We start from the raw sequence: 12,731 nt of genomic DNA, 5'->3' as shown, positions 1-12,731 counted from the left end.
TACCTCACGGTGATTCACTAATAAAAATAAAAAAAGAGTACTTCATATTGGAACATTCATAGAAGAAAGAGGTGGAAGCAGTAATCATTAATGTTTATAAAAACACGCTGAGTACCATTCACCAAAGAAATCAGAATAACATAAATTCAGCCCTAGCTAGTTTCGGGTCAAACTCATTTTAATTTTTAAACTAAAATACCCATGATGCTTTCATGTCCTCAAAGCTGAATGTTGTGGATAACATTCTGAGACAAATGCAGCCATGACTGTACACACACACACATACACACACATGCACACACTGCCCCCAGGGGTCTCAGAGCGGAGGTCTTATATAAGAAAAGAGGTTGTTGGGAAAACTTATATTGAGTCGATTAGCCTATTCATCTTCTACCTTTGAAGAAAACTTGTTGTCTAACATGACATCATATAGGTCTCAGGCAGATGGAACCCGAGAGTAAGACTTGCCTCTCGTCCAATACACTTACACTAAAGTCTGCTTCTCAACCTTGACTGACAACAATGGCACCTTGATCTGTTTGCTAGTACTTTGTTGAGGATCTTTGCATCCGTGTTCATCAGGGATATTGGTCTGAAGTTTTCCTTGTTAGCACTGTCTATTTGCTTTTGGTATTAGGGAGATAAGTGCTTCATAGAAACTGTTTGAGAGAGTACCTGTTTTTTCAATTTCCTGGAAAAGCTTGAGGAGAACTGGTAACAGGTCTTCGTTAAATGTTTGGAAGAATTCGCTGGTGAAGCCATCTGGGCCTTGGCTTTTGTTTTGAGGGAGACTTTTGATTACAATTTCAATTTCCTTGATATTAATGGGTCTGTTCAGATATTGTAAGTCTTCTTTGTTCAGTCTTGGGAGATTGTAGGAACCCAGGAATTTATCCATTTCTTCTAGGTTCTCTTGGTTTATGGCATACAGACTTTCAAAGTAGTCTCTGATGATCTTTTGAATTTCATTAGTTTTTGTTGTGATGTCCCCCTCTTTGTTTCTGATTCGGTTTATTAGGGCTCTCTCTCTCTTTCTCTGTGAGTCTTGCTAGTGGTTTATGAATCTTATTTACTTTCTCGAAGAACCAGCTCTTGGTTTCATTGATCTTTCGGATTGTTTTTTGGGTTTCCATGCCGTTAATTTCTGCTCTAAGTTTTATTATTTCTTTCCTTCTCTCCGGTTTAAGTTCCTTCTGCTGGTCCTTTTCTAAGATCTTGAGCTGCGAGGTCAAGCCATCTATGTAGGCCCTTTCTTCCCTCCTGAGAAATGCTTGTAGGGCTATAAATTTTCCCCTTAACACAGCTTTAACTGCATCCCATAGGTTCAGGTAGTTTGTGTCTTCATTCTCATTTGTTTCGAGGTATCTTTTGATTTCTTCCTTGATTTTCTTTGTGACCACTCATTGTTCAGCAATGAGTTGTTAAACTTCCAGGTGTTTGATTTGGTTCTATGTGTCTGTGTGTGATTAACTTCTATTTTCAGCACATCATGGTCTGAGAAGATACTTGATACAATTTCTATCTTCCCAATTCTATTGAGGTATGATTTGTGACCCAGAACATGGTCTATTTTGGAGAATGTTCCGTGTGCACTGGAAAAGAAAGTGTATTCTTACTTTTTGGGGTGTAAAGTCCTGTTTAGGTCTATTAGACCTCTATCCTCCATTTCTTCCTTCAGAGCCTTTGTTTCCTTGCTGAGTTTTGTTCTTGTTGATCTATCCAAAGGTGATAAGGCAATGTTGAAGTCTCCAACTACTATCATAGTGCTAGTGATGTCCCCATTAAATTCTGCTAGGAGTTGTTTTAAGTAATTAGCTGGTTGCTCATTAGGTGCATATACGTTTAGGAGTATGATTTCTTCCTGTTGTACATATCCCTTGATGAGTAGAAAATGACCTTTGCTGTCCCTTCTAATCTTTTTCAGTCTGAAATCTATGTTGTCAGATACAAGTATGGTCCTGCCCAGGTAACCAACTGGGAACGCCCCTCTGCGCCTCGGGGGCCTGCGAGAAACTGCCCCCAAGTCAGTGTCCTGCTGGCTTGGGCCCTTCTGGACCCTACCCCCACTTTGCAGCCACTGCCAGTCAACTTCAGTGCCGCCCTAAATCACAGGTCCTGCCCAGATTGTGGGGGCGTGTCCTTACGTCAGGAGGCATGGCCTCAAAAGAGGGCGTGGCCTCCCTCCAAAGCCGCGGCCGCTAATAGGGCCGCTGTTGTTTCTCCCCTTTAATGCATTGCTCACTTACTTCACAATTTATATAACCTAATCCTTTGAAGAACATCGTGGCTTTCTTATAACTATATGTCAATCGTCAACTACCCTATCCCATCCTAACTTCATAAAAACTGTCAGTGAACACAAGAGGTTGCACAAAAAACCTTTATAAAAAGATGACAGCCTCAAGTTTTCAATAGGGGCCCTACATAAGCCAGGAAGAGCACCTGAGGGTAGATCTATAACAACATGAAGAAACAGCGAAAATTCCCATCACCAGGAGAGAATGAAGAAAAACTCACAGAAGCCTCAACAGGGACTGCCCACAAATACAGCCTCCTCTCAGATAGAGAATTCAGAGAGGAAATCATGAAGATGATTGACGATCTCAAAGCAACTACGGAACAGACATCCAATAAATTCAGGGAGGATATGAATGCAGCATTGGAACGGACCACCAAGATAATATGGAAAGAAATGAGAGCAGAAATCTCAAAGATACGTACAGAAGTCACTCAATGAAAGGAATCGGTAGATGAAATAAAAAACTCAGTAGGAGCCCTCAGCAGTAGAATGACCTAAGCCGAAGACAGAATCAGTGAGCTTGAGGATGAGCTACAGAAAGCATATAGGCAACAACAAATAATAGCAAAAGACCTCAAAATGGCTCTAGGGCTAATCAGAGTCCTAAGGGATGACCTCAAGAGGAACAGCATAAGAATCATGGGAGTACCAGAAGCACAGGGAACTAATCTCAATGAAAAATTCCACAGTCAAAAACATCATTGATAAGAAATTCCCAGAGCTGGAAAATGCAGGCATTCAGATCCAAAGAATCCAAAGGGTGCCAGCTAGAGGAGACCCCAATAGAAAATCTCCAAGGCATATCATAGTCACAATGATGGATGCCATTGGATAGAAACACAATACTGCAAGCAGCAAGGTCAAAGAAGGAAATCACATACAAAGGAGTACCCCTTAGATTTACAGCAGGCCTACCAGAAGAAACCCTCCAAGCCTGACGACAATGGTGGGATGTAGTGAAAAAATGAAATGAATGCCTCACCAAGAATACTTTATCCAGCTAAGCTCTCACTTAAACTTGAAGGAACCACACATTACTTCATGGATAAACAACAGCTCAGAAACTTCATAGACTCAAAACCAAACTTAAAAGAAGGACTAAAGGGGCTACTGTAAGACAAGAAAAAACCCTATGAGAACAACAAACCCTACAGAAAGATGACACAAAATCACATGACAATAATCTCTCTCAATGTCAATGGCCTAAAGCACCAATTGAAAGACACAGTGTGGCAAAATGGATTCGGAAACAGAACCCAAAATTCTGCTGCCTACAAGAAACACACCTGAACAGTCAGAGCAAATACAGACTCAAAGTCAAAGGATGGAAAACAATCCTGCAAGCAAACAACTCCCTCAAAATGGCACCTTGATCTGATTCTCTCCTTCCCCTACCTGAGAACTTCAGGTATCCACTTTTGTTTTTTAGAACCATAGATGTTTTGTTCCCTTGCTGGGTTTGTTCATTAAGTTTTCTTCTTTCTCTTCTGTTTGTGAGAGAGTTAAAAAAGAAAGAAGGGAGGGCCATCTGAATCAGTGACCTTTAATTTCGACAGCTGATGACAGTGAATAGGCAAAGATGTCGAAGAGAGTGCACAGAGGACCAGTCCCGTGTGTGACCTGAGCACAGGGGATACTGGAAGGTAAGAAGATAAATAAGGGATAATGTCTCTTGGAATCCAGTGAGTGACAGGACCACCTAATTGATGAAAAAGCCACACAACTTAAGGGGAGACAATGCAGGGCGGTAGGAGCAAAAAAACTAATATTGACCAGCATAAGATAAATAATACTAATCCAGGAGATATCTGGAAAGGTGACCAACAGTTAAGGATCCAAGAATATTATTTGTTGTTAGGATTGTATATGACAGGATTCTTTCCATCATTTCGCCTATGAGATGAAGTCACGAATGCATGGGGGTTAGAAGGAAGCTAGAAATTAGAACACTGTTTTCATAGTGATGGTTTCACGATCCTTGCTACACTTGGTAGTTTCATTCCCAAGGCAAGGGGGAAGTCTTGTCATTAAGTGGGAAAATATCTCTTGGTCAAGATTCAATGGAAGTGAGTAGTGATATTCCAGTGGGCAGGGCGCTAGTTTTGAGTTCATATGGCCTCGGTTAGTTATGGGGCATCTCCATAGGGCACCCCTGAGCCTGCCAGGAGTGAGCTCTGAGAAACGTCTGGGTATGACTGCAACACTAAAGCAATTAGAACCTAACCCATGGGCCCTCCTAATGGAAAATCACGGATAGGGCAGTGGATGTGCCTCATGAGATCTGACTCATGAAGAACATATGCCTCACATGTGTGAGGTCCTGATTTAATTCTCTCACACAAGAAAACACAAATATGTATGGTAACAAGCATTTATGAAATGTAAGGCCCTGGTGACACACTTATGATATATTCACTCAAAAACTTCATGAATTGATGACAAGTTTGACTAGTTCACTGGCGTATTTGGGGAATGAATGTAGTTCACTGTAGAGATAGTATGCAGGGCTAGAAACATAACTAGATCTGTCTGAATTCAGTGAGATGTATGTTCTTATCATTGCGACATAATCTTTCTTTGCTGGTGAAGGGGGTGGGCCAAGAGGGGTGGAGGCCGATTGTTGGTTAGTGCAGTACCAGAGAGGGCAATGGAAGTCGTGACTGTAAAGAGTGGGTAACAATATTGAGCTCCTTTTGGCACTAGCAGATTGTGACACACACCGAGGTAGACTCTGGTGACCTTGAGATCTATGACATTTTTTGCTAAGTTCTAGCTACATCTGTGTGCGGGCCCCAGGGATTTGCTTAAGGTCATTGGTCTCTACAAGCACTCCTCGTTTAAAAAAATTTTTTTAATTAGTGAATGACCGTGAGGTAAAGTTACAGACTTACAAAGTAAGAAGAATTTTTAAAAAATGATTGTGAATTACAAAGTTGCAAAGGTATTTATGAGTGAATTACAGACACACAACATTCTGACAAGGATCCCATCACCAGTGCCCACTTCTCTCCACCAATGTCCCTGGCTTCCCTTCTCCTCCCTGTGGCAGGTAAGCTTTTCCTCTACCATTGCCCTCGTGTTCTCTTCCCTGACTTATCACCCCACCCTCACCCTGCCACTCAAGTGACAAGCTTTCAGCTTAAGATCCGTTCCCTTGCTCTTTGTTTCAAATGCCCTTGGGAATGTCATATTTCCTGCCGTTTCTTTATTTATCCCACATAAGAGAGTTCATTCTGAGTCTTCCCCTCTACCCCTGACTGATTTAACTTATCATATGGCCTGAGTTAGTTATGGGGCACCGCCATCTGTTAAGATCACCCAGGTGTACCAGCAAATTTCAATTCTTCATCTTTCCTAGTGGCTGAGTAGATTTTCATTCTGTGTGCTCTTTGTACTCTAGTTTCCTTATCCAGTCATTTGTTCTTGGACATTTCAGTTGTTTCCATATTTTGGGCACTTCTGTCCCTACCTCAACCTTAAGACTATAAAACTTCTCATTCGTGTTGATACTATCTCATACAAAGCCCATGGCATATGTTTTGTATTAGTCTCTCATCTCTTAAGATTGTTCTCCCATGACAATGGCACTCCTGTTCAACAACTCCAAGACCCTCATCTGATGCCTCTCTTCTCATGGCCCATGAGAGTAGAACACATGCATAATTACCCCTTCCAAGGCGACAGTCTAGGGTCTTTGCTTAATGTTCTTTTATTGTGTTCAGTGCTAATTGAAAGTAGATCTTGTTTGGGCTGTTTCCAGTATTGAACAGTGGAATTACACATATCAGGCGTGTACTTTACTGTCACCTCCCATCCTTGGCCCCTTCATTTGAAATTTTTCATGGAATTCAGTGATTATTTTACCTGTTGCTCATTTGTACTGTTGAGGTAGTGGATCTTTCGCTTATAGAAATCTTTTTTAAAGGTCAAACGCAACGCAGGTGTCTGAAATATTGTACAAAGATAGTACAACAGGTAGGGTGTTTACCTCTCACAGTACCTACCCATGTTCAATTCTTGGCATCCCATTGATCCTCCGAGTATCACCAGGAGTAATTTCTGAGTGTAGCACCAGGAGTAGCCCCTGAGAACCTCCAGGTGTGGAGTCACGAGCCACGTCACTGCAAACTCATACCTCTGGGTTGGGCGTCTTAGGAGGTGGCTCTCGCCACGTGGGTGTTGCCACTGCTGCCATTTTCCACGCAGAGAAAGCAGGATAGAGAGGGAAAATCCCTCCCTGGACAGCACGCGGTTGTAATACAGCTCACAGTCTAGATGCTTTTCTGTAAAAAGCCCCTCTGGGTGCCAAAATGGGTTAGAAGAACTCTCAGATCAATGATGTCGAACTTGATCATCTGCGCTTGCACTATATGGTCCTTGATGGATGCTTCTGATGCCAGCATATGAGCTTTGAAAGTATAGACAGTCATTTTAGTCTTTCTTCGTTTTGGAAGTCGAGTTCATTTCCGAGATTTTATCAGCCTCTCCTTGCTCATTCTAAACGCTGCCATGTTGGGGGCTCTTTCTTTGCTAGGCAAATGAGGCCCATTTTTGTTACTGGTTTTGGCATATCGAATACAATATGGGTAGCTTGCCATGCTCTAACATGTGGGAGGAGAACTTTTTGTAGTTGCCGGGCTCTCCGAGAGGGATGGGGTCTTTTAGGCAGGTATCAATTCGCCATTATAGGTGTTCCTCTGGTTCATACCCTATTTGAAGCCCATCAAGTCTGGTGCAAAAATTATGGGAAATGGGTATTAAGTGTCCTATGCTCCGGAAAGCGGTCTGGAGCCTGCCTGTGGCTGGGTAGTGGAGGTGTAATAACTTTTGAAATTCCATGATGGTGGAAGGGACACTGGGGACACTGGCACTGGGAAATTACACTAGTGGAGGGATGAGTGTTGGAACATTGTATGACTGAAATGAAACCTTGAGCAATTTTGTAATGCTCTATCTCATAGTGATTCAGTTGAAAAACATATTTAAAAAATTCAATGATGCTTTTCAAAGAATTGAAGCAGACCCTTCTAAAATGTGTATGGAATCTTAAAAGTATGAAGTAACTAAAATAATTGTAGGAAAGGGGATTATAAGAAGAACTTCAGACATTCCTGAGGTACACGTTATTGGGAATTTTGAAACTAGAATCTAAACGTGCTCCAATGGTAGTGATGCCACCATGAAAGCTATCAGGAAAACCAGGAGCTACCACTTCAGCGTGCTTGAGAAGATGCATGAAAATATCCAACCAAGAGGAGAAGAAGGAATGAAGAATCAAGCGAAATGAGGAAACAAAGTCTTTATGGATTAGCTTTAAGAACAATGACATTGCAATTCTAGGACTTCTGTAAGAGGAGAGAAAGTGCAAGAAAGAGTATCCGTGTCATATATGAAAACCAAAAACTTCACCAATGTGAGGACAGAGTCATATGCCTGGATCAAGAGTCAGGAACCTGATGTAGGCAAGCAGAAAGATAGGGAAGGCCTCCTGCCCAGGTGAGGGCAGTAAATTTCCTGATGTTGCAAAGGCCAACCTTGCGGAAAAAGAGGAACTAGGGGCTGAAAAGACCCTCACTATCTATAGCAACAGATGCAGAGAAGCACCGTCAGAAACAAAAGGTCAGGGAAGGAATTTCAAAGAAGACCATGTCTACTCCCAACCTCCCTACTAACCTCCTTAGCAACGGACTTTTATCTAGGTAGAAGGCCCTTGTGGGGACAGGTTGGAGAAACCCTCTACAGGCCACCTTGAACAAAGGAAAGGCACACATGTGCTGCTCGAACCCCTGTGCCGCTTGTGCGCATGTGGCCGAGCACATGTGGTGCCTGAGCACGTGTCACCCTCAATCCCCACTTGAGATGTATACTTTTCACGTCTAGTGCTGGGACATATGTAGGGATCCCTTCGTCTTTGGAGAAGCCGGCGAAGCATGTTACTTGCGCACGTTACTCTCCACTCTCTCCCACTTTCTCTCCCTGTTTCCCTTCAAAACCACAAAATGAAAACTGCAATTTCACTGCCTGTTAAATCCTGAAATTCCTTTCTGCGAGGTGAGACGATAACCCTGTAACCTTGGGTTTCAGGTGGCAGAGGCGGTTGGGAGAAAGTGACCGTGTTTTTCCTCTCCACTTCATCTGAGCCACCCGTGGGCCCAACGACACCATCCTCACGAATCAAAAGGTTCCAGCAACTGATTTTGGGAAAACTGGAGAATGATGTGCAAATAATGTAACTATACTCCGGCCTCACACTAGGCACCAAGATCACTTCCAATGAACGAAAGACTTCAGCATTTGATCAAAGCCACAAAGTATATTGAAAAAACTCATGATTTGATCTCATTGGGAAAGCAAAGGTAAGCAAAAGACAACACGTGGGACTATATAGAAAATGTGTTCCATAGGCCCCTTCACAAACTCCTTCCCCCCGAGCTTGGGATACCCCTAAATAAGGTAGTTCAGTTACTATAATGCAAAGGGGTTGTAAAGTGCAAAGGGGTGGGTGGGGAGAGTTGGCCTGGTGCCCTGCCAGTTTTCAAAGGAAGAGAAAAGAGGTGTGTGATAGGCCTGCACAGGCTGACTTTAGCGTTTTGTGGTCGAGAGCCCGCTCCCAAGACTACATGGCAAGTGAATAGTCGGTAGAGCTAGAGACACAGGAACCAGACTCCAGGGCTTGTCTGCAGTCTGTTTCCCTCTCTCTCCTCCCATTGTCGTCTGGTATGGTGAAATAATAGTCGTAGTTTTACTTTTTTTTTTTTTGCCTTTTGGGTCACACCTGGCGGTGCACAGGGGTTACTCCTGGCTCTGCACTCAGGAATCACTCCCTGGCGGTGCTCAGGGGACCATATGGGATGCTGGGAATCGAACCCGGGTCGGCCGCGTGCAAGGCAAACGCCCTACCCGCTGTGCTATCGCTCCAGCCCAATAGTCGTAGTTTTGTTCATAGTCCCAAGTCCCAAAATCCCAGTTCTCCTGCTCATCTTCAACCTCTCGTGGTCGACTTCTTCGTCTTCAACAACTGGTCCTCAACGTCTAGTCTTCAGCATCTCCTCTCAGAGTCTAGTCTTTTTTTAAAATTTATTTTATTGAATCACCATGTGAAAGGTTACAAAGTTCTCAGGCTTATGTCTCAGTTATACAATACTCAAACACCCTTCCTTTCACCAGTGCCCATATTGCACCACTAAAATCCTCACTATACCGCCCGCCCCCCGCCACCCTGCCCCCACCTGCGTAACTGATAAATTTCACTTTGTTTTCTCTTTCCCTTGATTACATTCCATATTTCAACACAAAACTCACTATTTTTGTTGGAGTTTCCCCCGGAAAAATACAGCCCTACTGCCAAGGAAGCATTTGATAATTAGTTTTCCATTGCCTAGAATGAAGAGATATTAAGTCCCGCTGTTCCAAGTACATAACTTTTTTCCCCCTCCTTCCAACGCCACCGAGTTTGTGCCTTCTTAGTAATCCTCATAATATGACTGACGCCACAATGCTCGACAAAGGGAAAAAAAAACGAGAAAGAGGGATATTTTTCATCCTCAGCCGGTGTGGGGCTATGGCTAAGTTGACAGTCCAGCAGCATGTCTGCAAGCAGTTTCTGGGACCAAAAGTAGTCTAGTTGGTTTCCGGATTCTGGTAGATCAGCAGCTAAGTGGCCGCACAAAAGTGTGGCTATCCGGGTGGAATTTCAGTATAGCGTGTGCTGGTATCGGCCCTGGCCCGAGACTACCCAAGTGTTCCGCTGTTCCAAGTACATAATTTTTTTCCCTTTTTTCCTGTTCCCGCGCCACCAAGTTCATGCCTGCTTAATTAGACATCATAATATGACTGACGCCACGCCGTGTTTCTTCCCGAAACAGGAAGAGATCTGAGAAAGAAGGATATTTCCTCTCCTTGGCTTGTGTGGGGTTATGGCTTAGTTCACAGTCTAGAGAAATGGCTGCTACTTTGATTAACTTCAATATTCCAATAAAAAACTCACTATTATTGTTTGGATTTTCCCCCCAAAGTCCGACCTGCTAAAAAGGAACCATTTCATATTGCTGACAATTAGGAGATATTAGGTCGCGCGGCATTGCCAGCAGCTGCGTGGTTTTGGATTTCTGTATAAAGTCCAGGGAAAATTCTGCCAGAAATTACGTCATTGCAAGTTTTTACTCCTTTTTTTGTGGTGCTCGTAATATGGAGAAGCCTGGAGAGAGAAACCCTTCCCCACTGTCGCCACCTGGGGTAGAGGCTCAGTTCACAGTCTGGAGGCATTTCAGTGGGCTGCTGGTGTCCAAAGTAGTTCATTTGGCCTCCGTGATCCTGCTCGTGCAGGAGCAGTGGCAGAAAGTCAGAGTCTAGTCTTGTTACATAGCATAGACTCAACTGTCTTCCCGTGTCTATACAAAAAGTGCATTGCAAAATAAACAATACACATGACACAAAGGAAAGAGAAAAGCAATACAGGCTTACTATTGCCTGATGGAACCGCATTTGCATCAGGAGCAACCCAATAAAAAATTCCGAATGCCGTGAACAAACACCATGGCCTCTTAGTACCTGTATTGCAAAACATAATACACAAAAGGAAAAGCAGAGCAAGAACAAAAGGGAAAGTCCTCCCATAGAGGGAAGCTGAGAGTGGGGGGTGAGGTGTTGGGGCTGGTGGTAGGAACACAGAAGACATTGGTGGTGGGAAATGTACACTGCTGTAGGGATGGATGCTGGATGATTGTATAACTGAAACCCAATTATGAGCAGTTTTTTAATGGTCTCTCTCACAGATATTCAATTAAAAATTAAAAAAATTTTAAAAAGTCATGTAGAGTTCCTGCTCCATTCAATCAGCTACATCAATGGCGGGACAAATAATAGTAGTCCTACATTAAAGAAACAAAAAAGAGTTTCCCAGGATCCAGTTCTCTGAGTCCGTTCATTTGAGTGAGTCCATGAGCTGGGATGGGGACTAGACATTGGAGTGAGTCGGGAGGAAGACTGAGGTCTTCTGTTGTTGTTTTGAGGCGACACTGAGAGTTTAAGACTATTTCTTTGAAATCAATGTAGGTCAACAGAATGGAGGTCACAGAGAGAATCACCACTCTGGTTTCCAGAGCTCTTGAGTGGCTGTGATGGACCATTAGCCCAGGTGTGTGTAAGCGTTCGCAGTCACATGGTCAATGTGAGTGTGCAGAGTTCTAACGAGAGAGGTGAATGACTGAGCCTTGCCCTTATCCACAAATGCGTGGGTAGACTAGGAACCACGACCTATACATTGACATCAGTGAAAACATAATGTGGAGAAGAAACACACAGATGGTGATGGCTCTGATGAGTTTGTACTGATATAGTTTCATGTGGAGAGTTGCAGATTAGACACGCAAGTAGGCCATAAACTTTTGTTTTGAAGAAGAGTGACAGGAATGCTTGAATTTCTGTGTTTCAAATCTAAGGTATCATTTTCACTTATTGCCCAAAGATGGAGTATGTATCGATATACAGAATGACTCTGGACCAATATTTTTCTTGGGATCCCTGCAGCCATTTTGCCAAGGGTAATAACACGCTCCTTTTCTGCACCCGACTATTGATAAATAGAAAGGGCCCCTTCATGAACTCTCTACAAAATCAAAGCCATACACCACTGCATAAAAAAATAGAGAGCAGACTGTGCCAAGCAAGTAATTTATTCGAAGAGAGGTTGAAACCTTGACATTTTCTTGAAATTCATTAGATTATTGTACGTCATAGATGACAGGAGACTTTTTTTATTCTTTCTTGCAGGCCGCAACAACGTTCACCTTTAGTGGTTAAAAAATAAAAAACTGGTGGTCAGTTATGCTGCAAGAGAGCTGACAGGTTCACACAGCTTATCCCTGAGGATGTCAATGATATTTCATTCAACACAGAAAAGAGGATCCCGCACAGCTGCCTACACCTGGCGTCCTTGACACACAGCTGGTTCCTGCCTCGGACAGAGCAGCCCACAAATATTCCCTGCACTCTTGGGTCAAAACCTTCTCTTTGACATCCTTAGGGTGCTGAGGACTCTAAAATAGCGACAGGGATGGGAAGATGGAGTGGTCCTTTCAGAGATTCCTGGCCTCACAGTTCTGAAATGGATCGTGAGGTGCCTGTCAGCAGGACTGTTCAGATCCGTGGATATTTGCAGATGAGACTTGGCCTGCCTGGGATTCAGCAGTTCTGGTGGAACATCTTACATCTTCCCTCATCTCCTTTCTTCATGAAGCCACGAGGGCGGCAGAGAGTAGGAGCAGTGCAGGTGTGGTCCACGCCCACTGCACAGGGAAAGGAGAGTGGTGGGTGAGGGCATGAGGTGCCCAGAGTGGTATAGGCTGTGCAGATGGCTGCAGACCCCCAAGGACAAGCCGGTGCTGGCTGCATCCCAGCATTCTGTGTCCCCTCAGCTCTCTCACATTCGCAC

The 12,731-nt window shown here is 43.6% G+C and overlaps 1 long non-coding RNA gene across 1 annotated transcript in view; it reads left to right on the top strand.

Annotated features, from left to right (window-relative positions):
• LOC129406093 (uncharacterized) overlaps positions 1 to 12,208 on the top strand; it is a 32,792-nt gene extending 20,584 nt beyond the window's left edge. Inside the window, exons 3-4 of the long non-coding RNA XR_008630793.1 lie at positions 8,384 to 8,655; positions 12,071 to 12,208. This is a non-coding gene — a long non-coding RNA (uncharacterized LOC129406093). The remainder of the gene's footprint in view (positions 1 to 8,383; positions 8,656 to 12,070) is intronic.
• Positions 12,209 to 12,731: the final 523 nt, after the last annotated feature.

The sequence above is a fragment of the Sorex araneus genome, chromosome 6 (assembly GCF_027595985.1).
Source record: "Sorex araneus isolate mSorAra2 chromosome 6, mSorAra2.pri, whole genome shotgun sequence".
NCBI lineage: Eukaryota > Metazoa > Chordata > Mammalia > Eulipotyphla > Soricidae > Sorex > Sorex araneus.
This window is presented reverse-complemented; position numbering and strand designations above follow the sequence as displayed.